Consider the following 12,918-nt stretch of genomic DNA (forward strand, 5'->3'; position numbering starts at 1 on the left):
GGAAAAAATATGTGGTGCTGCACACTAGTGTCACTGCTTTTTATATTTTTCTGATAGCTGCTTATGAAAAGTCTTGGGTAGCTTAGTGGTGCAACAGCATTAAGCTCTAATTTATCATTGTGCTATAACTATGAAAATTGAAGAATATACCTTCGGGGAGAGGCAATGAAAGATTTCATCTTGTATGGATTACAGTGGAATATTTATGACACTAGTTAAGAGTCTGCAACAACTTTTGTTGTAACCTCCCATTTTAAGAAGTGTAAATTATGTGTGGTTATTATACAGCTGCAAAACAAGTAATTTGTAAAATATTACAATATTTGTAAGACTTAGAATTGAGCTTAGCACATAATCAGTTTCCTTTATGTATAGTTTTCATACTATCAACATACAAACTGCATTAATTTTAGAAATGGATTATGAATATGCTATAGACATTTAGGTCTATTCATATATCCAAATAAAAATGTACATTTATACTAGAGACGCTGTATGTTGCATATATATGGTTGTACACATACCATTATCATTGCATATGTGGACATAGCAGTGTAGTGTTAACAGTATTGGTCTAGTTGCTTTCTACAGTCAAGTGCACCTCATGTAGTTATTCATTTCATTGAAATCCATCATTCTAAAGGACCTGGCTTCTGCACAGACAAAAGATGTTCCTTATAGCAAACCAGCAGTAAAGTCAGGAGACCTTGGCATACAGGCAATAGTCTGCATACTGCTCAGAAGCAATCAGGTGTCACTGGAAGTATATTTATTCATGTAAGGGCTGGGGCAGCAAAGATGGTGGTTTAATTCCCTGTCTGGTTTGGCATTCCCATACTTACACTATTCTCATTGAATTAACTCCAAATTCCCTGTTTAGTAGAATAGAGAGAAAAAATTTTGACAAGAAAAGGAACTTCAGAAATTGAGCACTAACATTTCACTGATTTGCTCTTGTAGCAATAGCTCTTTTTTTTTTTTTTTTAATTGTCTACAGGATATTTTTTTTCCCTTCCTGATTTTTTTTTTTTTTTTTTTTTTTACTTAGAGTCTACATGATCGGCCTGAGAGCAACAGTACCTCACTTCATTCAATATATTCCCCCTCAGCTCTTCCCTGGTTGGTTAGCGAACACTCTTGCAAAGCCGAAGACTCTTCCATTTCTGCAACAGGTGCAAGTGGAGATGATCAAAGGAACAAAGCTGGCTTGTGTGCTCATGAAAAAGTGCACAAAATGAACGTACAGCTCAAAAAATATACAAAGTAAGTAGACACATCCAAAATAAATGTTTTACACAGTGTCACAGTTTTGATGCTTAAGTTTACAATCCACTACCTATGATACTGCTACTTAGATTAGAGAGAGGTGCAGGGAGAAAGAGGAGACAAACTACATTGCAGAAAAGAAAACCTCTGGAGAGGGGTTAATTGCTCAAAGTGGCTTATGGCCCTCCAAAAGGGAAGGACATTGAATGCAGACCTAATATTTTTTTCTCCATCGGATAAAAGGTACCTTACTTGGGTAAGGTAGAAAGCCCATGGCTCTTACAACCTCGTGAACATAAGACAGAACAAAGTGTTCATAACATCTGAGCATCTCAAGAATCATCAGTTACTTCATAAGGGGCAAGAACAGACACAAGTGAGCACCTCACAGCAAGGGTAAGGTGGCCAAGCAGCTATGCACATTATTAACTAATTCAAACCAGCTGCCAAATTAACTAGTTAACGGAGTATGGACTAATGCATCCTGGTTTAAAGATTTTAATTATTTTTAAGTCTGTTCAAGGTTGTTTCTGAAGAATAGTTTTTATATTCTGGAGGATTTCCCAAATTTTCATCCTTTTCAAACAGAAAAATATACCATTTTATTCTATGGATAAAAACTCTTTAATCATTCCATGAGAAATGGGGAAACAAATACTTCTTTCATCAAAGTCTTTCTCTCCGCTTAGGGGGAACTTCAGCTTAGATACATAGTGGACAAGATTGAAAAAAGATCCTGAAACTGGCTTGATCATAGATTAAGTTTTTTTCTGATAAATAATACTGTAACTCAATATAAAAAGTCAGTACAGAAGTAGCCTAAAGAATTACATCAGTCAAGGAAATTAAAAGGCCAAATCTACTTTGCCTTTATGGAACAACTAGTAGCAACAAAAGCAAGAATGATTCCAAATGGTATTTTCTTATTTTCATTATCATTTCCAGGCAATGCTTTGTCACAAGATTAAAACAAAAGTAAGTAAATGTATTTATAGAAAATGTTTAAATATGCATGGTCATGAAGCATGGCACAACCTCATTTTATGTTATTCAGACTCATAAAATGTGAAATAAAATTATATTTTTCCTCCAATTCAACCTTTTTTAAAAGGAAATGCTGACTAAAACAAAAGAATCATGCAAAACAGATGATTAGAATAAAAGGATCATGTGAAGTATGGATGCTAATTGAAAAGCTTTCATTTTTTCTCAAAAGCTATTATGTGTTTTCATCTAGAGTTTTTGTTTTTGTGATTTATTTTTTTTGCATAACTAAGTTTTAAACAATGGGTAATACAGATTTATTTATGAATTTGTTAGACTGGAATTTTAAATAGTCTCAAGAATTCAATCTGGTCAAAAATGAAATAATAAAAAATAAGCCACCTGCTCTAATTAACATACCTAATTTCTTCTCTGCCTTATGTAGTCATTTTTCCCATGAGCACATTCCACATACAAAATGTGGAACGTCAACGTATTTCCTTTGTTTTACTTTTTCAATACTATTTCATTTTTCCAAATCTTCAATTTTCACTTAATCCTCACTGAAGCAATATTTTTTAAAAAGTTAAAGATTATTGAGATTTACTGGTTAGCAAATTTGGGGTTTGTTGTGGGTTTTTTTTAAATCTGATGTACGTCCCTGATGTACTTGCAATTTTAGCTTGAAAGTATTAACAGTTCCCTGAAATTTCTGAGCACTTGTTTTTGAAGTAACACATGTGACAGCATTTCCCTTTGAAACATTCAAACCTGTTTCGGCGACTAGCGGGCCACAGCGTCACTTCACCGCAGAAACGCAGAAGCTGCGGCTCTATGTCGTTGGTATGCTTTCAAGCTTTTTTTCCTTCTGCAGCTTTTGTTTGGGATTATTTTATTGTGTCAGTGACTAACAGGCCTCCTTGGATTGTCATCCTTTATTGCCTATTCCTGCCAGCTGCAAAAATACTGGCTTCCTTTTTTAATCATGAAATGAATTGTTGCAGGAATGGGGAATGCTACAGTTTCCTCCACATAACGTTCTCCAATCAGAAAATTATAATTTCTCAGATGCATTAGCACAATATACTAGGAAACAGCTGCATAATTTAACTTAATTGTTAAGCAATACCTCATTATAGCTAGACAGTAAATTCAGCAGTTCACATTTTTTGCGCGCCTCTCGTCTTTTCAGTGCTTGCATGATGTTCTCTTTTTCATCTCTCTTTCTGCTCCCAAAGGTGCTGGGAAAAGCCATATTTGCAATAAAAAATAATTTAATCTTCTTCAAGAACCAGCTTAAATTCATGGTGGATGCCTAAGATACAAATTCATAGGAAAGCAAGTCCTTCTAGATAACCCTGGAAAGACTGGTAGCAGATATTAACCCATTTTTAAACAAATCAGAAAGAAACATCCAAAATGCAAGATCAACTAAATATTCTGTTTCGAAATACATCTTAACTTCTAAAGGCCTGTGATAGCAGTAAATATTTTTCAGCAGGGTAGAGGTGGAGAGCTGCAAAAAGAGCACAATTCACCGCCAATGTGTGGGAAGCCCCTAATGTACAACTTGTTTTTATGAGACAAGAAACCATTTGCATTCCCCACTAGTTCATCTTCATCAAAGCAAATGTAATTGTTTGTATGAACTAGATCGGGCGATGTTGGCAGGCTAACACCATCTCTTCTCCAGATATTCAGTGAATCTAGTCCTTTATTTTCTTTTGCCTTTCTTTAACATGCCTTAATAAAGGTTTCTTCCTAAACTGGTTTATTTAGTTTTAAATTTTCTTCACTTCCAAGATTTATTTTTTTAATTCAGTACTTTCTGAATCAATTTGAATGTACTGATGCACTTGTATTTGAGTTCAGTGGCCAGATTCAGCTATTTGCATAGTGTATTCATATTATATGTGTATGTGCTGATGCCTAACTCCTGTGCAAGTTATTAATTTACTAGATTATCTACGTTGAGGGGGGAAAAAATTCCACTCAGTTTCTGTATTAGATATGTTTTGTGGTTTAAATATCCCAAACATGCATCGCTTTAATTGCTGCCATTCTCTAAGCACGTGTTTAGGTATCTCTAAAATATTTATATTGCGTGATAAAATAAAAACGTAAGAGATCTACTAGAGTTGCTAGTGATTCCCAGGTGTGTTACCAGGTGTGTTTCTGCTGCTGGTGGTTTCCACCTCTTTGGACCAGAAGTTTTCTTGTGTTCTGAATGTGGCTCGAGACTGCCTATGCCATCACAACTGTGAATGACATGCCTTACTCTGTTTTTAATAGCTGTACGTTTCTCTCCTATATTCTTAACCAAGGGTTCATCTAGTATTGGGGAGAAGGAGAAGATTTTACTAAAACAGTAGTACTCACCCTCTGGCCTCCCAGAAGAGACCATCTGGAGCACAGCCTCTCCACTGCTGAAAAGAAAGGAGATGATAGCGTCTTCATTTGTAAGTCTACTTTCAGTCATGCAAAAAGCACACGGAACTCATTTTGAGTAAGGTCAGAACAGTAAATATTAAGAACAACCGCTTACATTCCCCTCTGTAAGTTAGGACTATTATAGAGAAGCACTCAAGAGAGAGTAGGAAAACTTCAATGACCTTTCTTCTTGCCAGTTCTATGTAGTATGAGCAATCAGTAATTAAAGCTTTTCTATAACTATAGTCAAACATTTAAAAAAACACCCAAAACCAAAACTTTAAAGCTTGAACCTTTGTGAGAAGGGTTTGGGGTTTTGTACCTTTATTGTTGTTCCAGTTTTTGTTCAAGGAGATTAAAATAAAATCACTTGGATAAAAGAAACAGTAACAATAGGAATCTGAAAGTGTTTATTCAGAACATATAATTACTGATAACAATCAATCCTCTCTGTAGCTTCTGCTCTGTGTAATTCTCCACTCACTGAAATTCAGCTAGCTTCTAATAAATGTTTCATTTTTTCAAAAAAAATAAAGATTTTTAGCATATTTATAACCATTTCATAATCAAATGTTGGCGATTTTTGTCTGATTACTGCACTTCTTAGTACAGCCTGACTTCATTAGATCAATTTAAGAAGTTCACAATACTGTAGACTGGTTTTTCTGATAAGCAATATCTGCATCCTCTGATTCTGATTTCACTGGCATCTGTGTATTAAAGGCAGAATTACTGACATAAAACTGGTGTTGGTAGGGAATCAAGACAGTTCTGTGAAGTTTTGTGAACTTAATTGCTTGTTTCCCATATCATGGAGTAATATGTAATCCTCGCTCCTTCTCCCGCATGAGGAAACAAAAAGAACCTAACCGCTACACCTGGAATTCTATAACCAGTATCTGACAGTTCAGAATCTAGCAAAGCATGGTGAAAATACCTAGCTGTGTATTAATATGCAACTATACAATAAAATTTGCCTGTAAGAGGCAAAGGAATGGCTAATTCTCTTCCTAACCTGGTCATCTGATTAAAGGAAGCAGAACTATAGTCATTGCATTCAGTTCTTGGGAGAGCTGGTTACTTTCTGTTGATGACTACAGAAGAATAGTAGAGAAACAGGCTTGCCAGTGCTTGCAAGAAGCAAGAATATTTCACTTCTGCATTAGGCGAGGGAAAGGAAAAGATCATCACAAATACGCGGTGAGATTTAATTTTAAAGTGTATGATTTATACCAGAACTATTTCTTTGCTATTTCAAAAATGCACTGGTTTATTAAGAAAAGGCATCAAAACAAGAGGAAACCTTGGAGAAGCAAACTCCTTCTGTGAAGTATTGCTGAGATCCAACAAAATAACGACACTGCAGCTAGTTCACGGATCACGCTGCCCTGGGATGCTAGAGGCCTGAGCAGGGTTCAAAAAGATCAGTCATTTGTAGGGACTTCATAAGTGTCCCCAGCTACAGAATTGATCTTCAATGTACGATTAGCCTTTGTGTACAAACAGCACCTGACCTCAGTGATGAGAATTAAGAAGAAAAGCCCTCCCCGGGGCAGACTATGCGGTAAGGAGCAGCTCCTTGCCCTCTGCTTCCAACCTGTTGAAATGGGCTCTGTGGCTGTAGGGACTTCCTTCGGGTGCAGAGTTACATACTGCCTATTCCTGTATGTATTTTATACATATACACTAATCACATATTCTTAGCATATTTAATGTATAGTGAATGCTCTGGTCATATCATGGCAATTTTTGTTTGCCTGTTCCAAGAAGAAATATGATTTTGCCCAAGTCAGACCCCCATTAAGAGTATTTCTCAGTATGATTCAGCATATCTGAACATGATGTAACAAATCTGATTACGAGTTCACTGTTCCTAATTAAAATTCATGAGTAGCTTAGATGAAGAAATTGTACCTGTTTAACTGGGAGATGAATCAGGTCTGCTGATGAAAAGATGTCAGAAAAGGACAATAACTTAGCAAATTGAAAAATGCTAAAGAGTGTCAGCTATTGTTTTTTAAACCAACTCCCCACAGAAAACTGTTTGTCAAACAGGTGTTGTAAAAATATTTACAAATGGTTCTAATAAAATCTGTGGGTCTCCTTACAACAGAAAAAAATACAGTCCTCCCGTGGTCAGTATAGCAGCTATGAAAACAACATAAAACCAAAAATAAATCTGAAATGCAAAAGCTAAAAACAATTATTCAAACAAGTGTAACTGATGCCTAATAAGCTAAGGTAAACAATAACTCCATTAGCATATTTTGCAGTTCCCTGATACCCAACCATACTTATCAACAAGGAACTAAGTCTTCGTTCTGCATGAATTAACCTTCATCTTTACCTCTCAGAGTTTTTGAATGGCAAACACTGTAACAATGATCGAGATTAAAATGTTAGCCTGAAGTCAGATACCTGATACAATGGATGAATCTTTAATTCACTTTTAAATTGCTTAAATAATGTTACATTCAAAATTTTCTGCACGGATGAACATCAATTCATCCAGGAAAGAAATGTTGCCATGTTTAATTCAATAGTTTTAAAAAATTAGTTATTAAAAGATTCTAATTTAGCATTTCCTTTGGTATTTTATGTCTTGCTTAGTAAGAAGATGCATCAACAGGCCATGATAAAGAGATTACACAAAGCTGTAAAAATTCTGCCCGAATCAAGTATTTGCTTTTATTACAACAGCTTCTTACACAGGCAACTGTGACAAAAATGAATGGCATAATTTGATATCAGATTAACACAATTGCAGCCTTTGTTTCTGCAGCGGTTCAGTGATGGGTAGGTAGCAACTAATAAAGAGGGCTCTTGAACCCTAGTGGGTTTAATTCTCTTATTTATCACTAATTTGGCACTTAGACAGATGTTATTCCTTGAAAAAAATAGAAGATTGACCCTTGATGAGAAAGTAGCTGATCAAAAGTCTTCTCAATCACAGCCTGAAAGTCTCAACTCTGATCAATGATTCTTAAAAATGCATTTCTGTATTTCAAAAATAGAGAATTTAAAAATTCCCTAAACTGCTTAAAAACATGCTGACTTTAATAAACTGGCAAGTGAATAGTTCCATGAAATAAAACAAATCGGCATTAATCTGATATTTATTAATGGCAAACTATAGGAATGCCCACACACTATGTGTAGAAACCTATCACTGTCACCACTGAACTTTTAGCTTTATTTCTCAGGCAAACTCTTTAAACATGCACATTCTGTAAGAGTTCATATACTTAGCAGATCCTTCCCTACAAATCAGGGAACCAAACTTTTTTATTTCTTCTTCTATAATTTCATTTCCTAAATCTTCATATTCATTAGAATGGATAGCACTCTAGCTCTCCACCTCCCTGCTGCAGGTTTAGAAGTCTTGAAGGAGATCTAGTAGCAATCTAAATTGAGGGGGGTTTTAAGGTAATAGGCTATCCCAAATGGTTTGGGTCATAAGGAGGAAAAGATTTTTGATAAAGTTCAAGAACTTTCTTTCTCAGCTTCAAATTAAGATATGTGATTTTAATCACTGATATATCCCTTCTGCTCTGCCAGTCCAGATTAAGTATCACAGCGCTTTTATGACAGTTCTTAACTGATCTTTAGCAATCTTCTACCAAATACAGTTTTTCAAGCTAGGAAATTATAAAGAGCAAGAAAGCTGTATCAGGTCCAGGTCCCAGATGTAGTTTTGTCCCAGACACCTTTTTGACCCAAAGGAATACGACATTCATCCACACATACCAGAAAATTCTCTTTTGAACGGAGTACTCCGGGCCATTGGAAGCCCTGGGTCATTTCCTTTCTGGACAGAGCTTTTTGAACGTTAGAGCACGCTTCCTTTTGGTGTTAGCTGGCATTCAGCACCCATTGTTCTTACTTCATTTTCATATTCTGTTTGAGCATGATGCAAGAAGCAATCTGTGAGGGGACATTCATTGAGACCTTCAGCTTGCAGGTGTTTCCCTCAGCTGCTTCCAGTCGCTGTTAGTCTGCTGGGTCATACTGATGCCAAAGACCCTCTGATGTTGAGCAACCAGCTCTAATGCAGCTTTTGCAATAGTTTTACACAGGTAAGTGACATATCAGAGAAAAATCCAAGCCATATAGCTTTACTATAGCTAATCTTCCATGTCCCAGCTGTACGTAGATGTCCAGGGAATGCCTGAGGAATCACAGCAGTTAATGCACCAATGAGTAAGTGTTTGTCTCACAGCCTGGGGCTAGGAAGTTAAGATAAAGACAAAGATAAAGGAAATATGACTGCACATTACCAGATGGCTTTAAGGTGCCATTTGTGTATCAGAAATGCGTAGTGCAATTGCAGATCAGCCATCTGAGGCAACAGCACCCCCCAATGAACTGTCCTGTGTAGAAAGTGTTATGACCCCCCCCTCCACTGTTATGGTCCTACAGAAGGATAAAGGGAAAGAAAACCTTGTGCTTAGGATATCTTCAGTAAAAAACTCTTTTGAAAACCTATTACAGGGCAAAAATTTAGGACAGAATTTCAAACTGCTGGAGGGATCTTTTGTTTGTTTTGCTTTTCTAAGCCCGAGACAGTTCATATTGTTCAGCTTCTAGCAAAAGAATTAAGACTAAGAACTGTCCAAGGATTTTTTGCTTAAATTTACTTTTTTAACCTGCCATCATCAGCAACATAGAAAGTTTCAGCTATTGTTGTCTTCCCCTGGGAAAAAAAAAAAACAAAACTACAATAAGCTTCAAGTATACATTTAGGTGATGTTAAAAGCTTACAAAACATACTGATTTTTCATGAGGATTGATATGAACTTGGTTTCCCAGTGTGGTAGAGCTAAGAGTCAAAATGAAAGATACCAAATGTGCCCAGAATCCTAAATATTCAATACAGTGTTTTTCCACTCCCAAGTTGTCCTACACATTGTCACAAAGCTACCTATAAAACAGCATTGGGAATGTTTGTTTCAATGCACGTGCACCCACAATTTAATCCTGTAACCTCAAGAACATTGTCATCATCATTTATCTTCTTCCTGAAGTGGTCAGCAAGCTCAAAATGTATCTATGTGATATTTAACTCGGGCATAGGTTCATGTTCATTAAGAAAGAGATTATATCTCTCTCTCTCTGTAAACGAAGCATCTGTCCTCACCTGATTTTCAAACAGGCTTTTTGCTGGAGGCATGGTGTAAAGCTGGCACACCCGAGCAGTGTTTCATTGTGCCACGTAACTAAACGTGCCCATTCCACGTTAACTTGGACTTTTTTATCCAGCTACCTACTGTGGAGTATGTACGTATATTCACAGTTACAAACACACGGGTACTCACAGGGCTGCGCTGCTCAGTGTTCACAGGTCACTGAACAGTCTGCTCCCATTTAGCAGTCACGCTGATAAACAGCAGTGGAGATTCTCTAAGGAGAAATGCTTTTCTGAACAGGCAACCTGAACTCAGGGAGATGCATTAAATGAGCTCTCATCAAAATTTTTAAATATTCCAGCTGACAAAGACAGCAATCCTCAACTGTCACTTTCTTAACTGCAAAGCCAAGTTAAGGAAATTCAAGAGTCTTGCAAAAGAAAGGGAAAAAAATGGAGTATTCCTGAGTATCTATTTGTACTTCCTCTCACCTTTCAGTAAATGCATCTGGTTAGTACGCAGACATTCACCACTTCGCTTCCTCTTGCTAATGCAATAACTGCTGTCTAAGCGGACAGAACACGATCTAGAAGGGGGTCCTCCCTGAAACAGTTGCTGTTACCGATACATCTTGCTGTATTATTTCCTGTTCCACACCTCACTAAAATGGTATGACACAACGACAGAAGCAGCATCTGTACCGCCCTAGACAGGAGGCAGTGAGAAAACCCGCCTCGCTCGCATCGGCGTGTCCTCAGATGATTGAGTCAGCTGCAGTAAATGAGCCAGCGCTGCTCCAGTTTGTGTTAGACCCGCTCTGTCACAACTGCTGACGGTCCGCGCAAGGGCGCCCGGCCAACGTGCTCTGGGGAGAGGCAGGGCACTTAATCTAAACATCAACGTTTTTTCCATGAGGGTTTGGGGTTGGTTTTTTTTAAGTTTTGAAAGTCTTTTGGGAAAGATCTATTCATAGCTCTGCATCCATTATAGAGGAAGACCCACTTCACGAAACACGAGGAGCAAACAGCAATACAAGCTTTTTCTGTCTTTTCAGCCCTCTTTAATGTTTTGGTAATACATGACATTTATAAAAAATGTGACTGTTTTCATCCCAAGATAGTCATGTCAAAAATATTCTAGGAATAAAACACAAAAGGATAGGTACTGAACTTGGTTACTTTTTTTTTTTTTTTAATTATGTAAGTTTAGTTTAGCAAAATATTTCTAAATAATGCAAGAAAAACCTTTATATGTACTGAATTTTTTAATTAACAGCCAGGGCCCAGTGGTTCTGTGACTGGAAAAGGAGAATTAAGAAATTCTTTTATTAGCAACTTGCTGTAATGCAGCCATTTAGCTGAGAAAAAGAACAGCGCAGGTGCAGTATGTTAAGACCCTGTAGAGTATCTGTCAGACCTCAAGAAACAATAACTAAATTAAAAATATTAATGCATTAAAATGAAAAAAAGCAAACCCCAAACTGTTTACTGACCTGAAACATTGAGGAAAATTAACCAGCAGAAGCAAAATCACCTTGTTGTACCATTTACATAATTAACCTAGCTTGGCTGAAGGCTTCTAAGTTATAAATATAGTAAAAGGATACGTTGGATATTTAGCCTGGCTTTCTAAATGACTTGTCCATAGAATTTGCAGGCCCATTTCGTATGTAGGCACACATTCACCCCATGACCCTGCGTATTCTCAGGCCATACAAAAGTATTTTTGGCTGTAATTTTTGTATTACTTGCCTGAAAGTTGTGCTTCTCTGCAACAAAGGCTGGGAGTTGTAGGAAAAGAAGGCAGCAAGAAGAAATAATTAACTGATACTATTTTACACCATAAGAATAATTTGAGTCAGACAAGGCAGTCTCGAAAATATACTCTCTGCTGTACCTAAGCCTACGCCTGAGAGGGCAATAGGGGCGGGAGACACAAAGCCAGAGAAGGCAAAGAAAATCCCAATTTTCTCCGACTACCCTCAACTCTATGTATGAGGAAGCACATTAAAACAAAGGAGATGATTATCTTCAAGCGAGGTGTTGGAAATGCTGCATTTTGTTGCAACAAATGTTACTCACATCACAAAGTAGTTTGTTATGATTTTTTCGAGTCTGCTATTTTAAAAATTCCAGTTTACCAAACATTTCTTCCCTTTATGGTTTCTTTTTCAGACTTGAACAACAGTTCAAGCAATAATATCTAAATGTTAATCTAACATTAAAATCTAAATCATCTGTTTAAATAGTGTACATGGACACTATAGGTATAAAAATGTATGTTCTTTTGTCATCATTTCTCAAAGGTATGGACAGAAGAGTACGTACGAAGCACGGCCCCAGGTTCCCTTCCCAGCACAAGGCCTTTCCACTCCGGTGCAATTCAATGCACACCGTAGGTTCATGCTATGTCACGCACTTCAGTGCTGAATGTACTTGATATGAAGGCATCTGAGGGAGAAGCCTCTGACAGCAGCTGTGATTTGTTTCTGGCAGGTAGGTATCTCTTTATTCTTTGAATGGTAGAAATATGTCACCATTTAAGAAGGAAACATTGTTTAAGTAGGAAAAAAAAATCTTTCTGCATCTTTGTGTATACTAAAACTGTCACTTCTGAAAAGAATTCTCTTCCAGAATAAGGGTAATGACTTGTCACCTCCTCAGTTTGATCCTCTGCCCTTTCATCATGGCTTGCAACGGGAATGCAGCACTCTGAGCAGTACAACCATTCAGAGAAAGCCCTAAAGAATGCAGAAGGCATACTAAAACTCAAAGAAAATTATTCTGACAAACCTGTGTTTCAGAGTCATTCATTTCCAAATCCCCTGCCTCCTTACTTAAAGTTTCCTTCTGCTTCACCACCTCGTTGCCTCCATCTCTTACATGGCTGAGCAGCCTCTCACTACACACAGTATCATTTAGGGTAGTTTCTCTAATGTTGCTATCAAGGTGAAAGAAACTTCTTCCTTGGACGTGTTTAACATGTTTCAGATTGATCTGCATTTCTTATCTAGGGACCCAACACTTCCATAGCTTGCTGTAAAACAAAGCTGTTTGAGATTTCTTTTTTTCTACTTTTATTTGTCATCCTATAAAATAAATGATTTTGCTAT

The 12,918-nt window shown here is 37.0% G+C and overlaps 1 long non-coding RNA gene across 1 annotated transcript in view; it reads right to left on the bottom strand.

Moving 5' to 3' along the window:
• Window positions 1–2,162: 2,162 nt before the first annotated feature.
• The window catches only part of LOC142602252 (uncharacterized), a 37,353-nt gene continuing 26,597 nt past the window's right edge, over window positions 2,163–12,918 (bottom strand). The window contains exons 2-4 of the long non-coding RNA XR_012835918.1: window positions 9,318–9,373; window positions 4,630–4,673; window positions 2,163–3,491 (exon numbers count right to left, since the gene is read on the bottom strand). This is a non-coding gene — a long non-coding RNA (uncharacterized LOC142602252). The remainder of the gene's footprint in view (window positions 3,492–4,629; window positions 4,674–9,317; window positions 9,374–12,918) is intronic.

The sequence above is a fragment of the Balearica regulorum genome, chromosome 6, assembly GCF_011004875.1.
Source record: "Balearica regulorum gibbericeps isolate bBalReg1 chromosome 6, bBalReg1.pri, whole genome shotgun sequence".
NCBI classification, from domain to species: Eukaryota; Metazoa; Chordata; class Aves; order Gruiformes; family Gruidae; genus Balearica; species Balearica regulorum.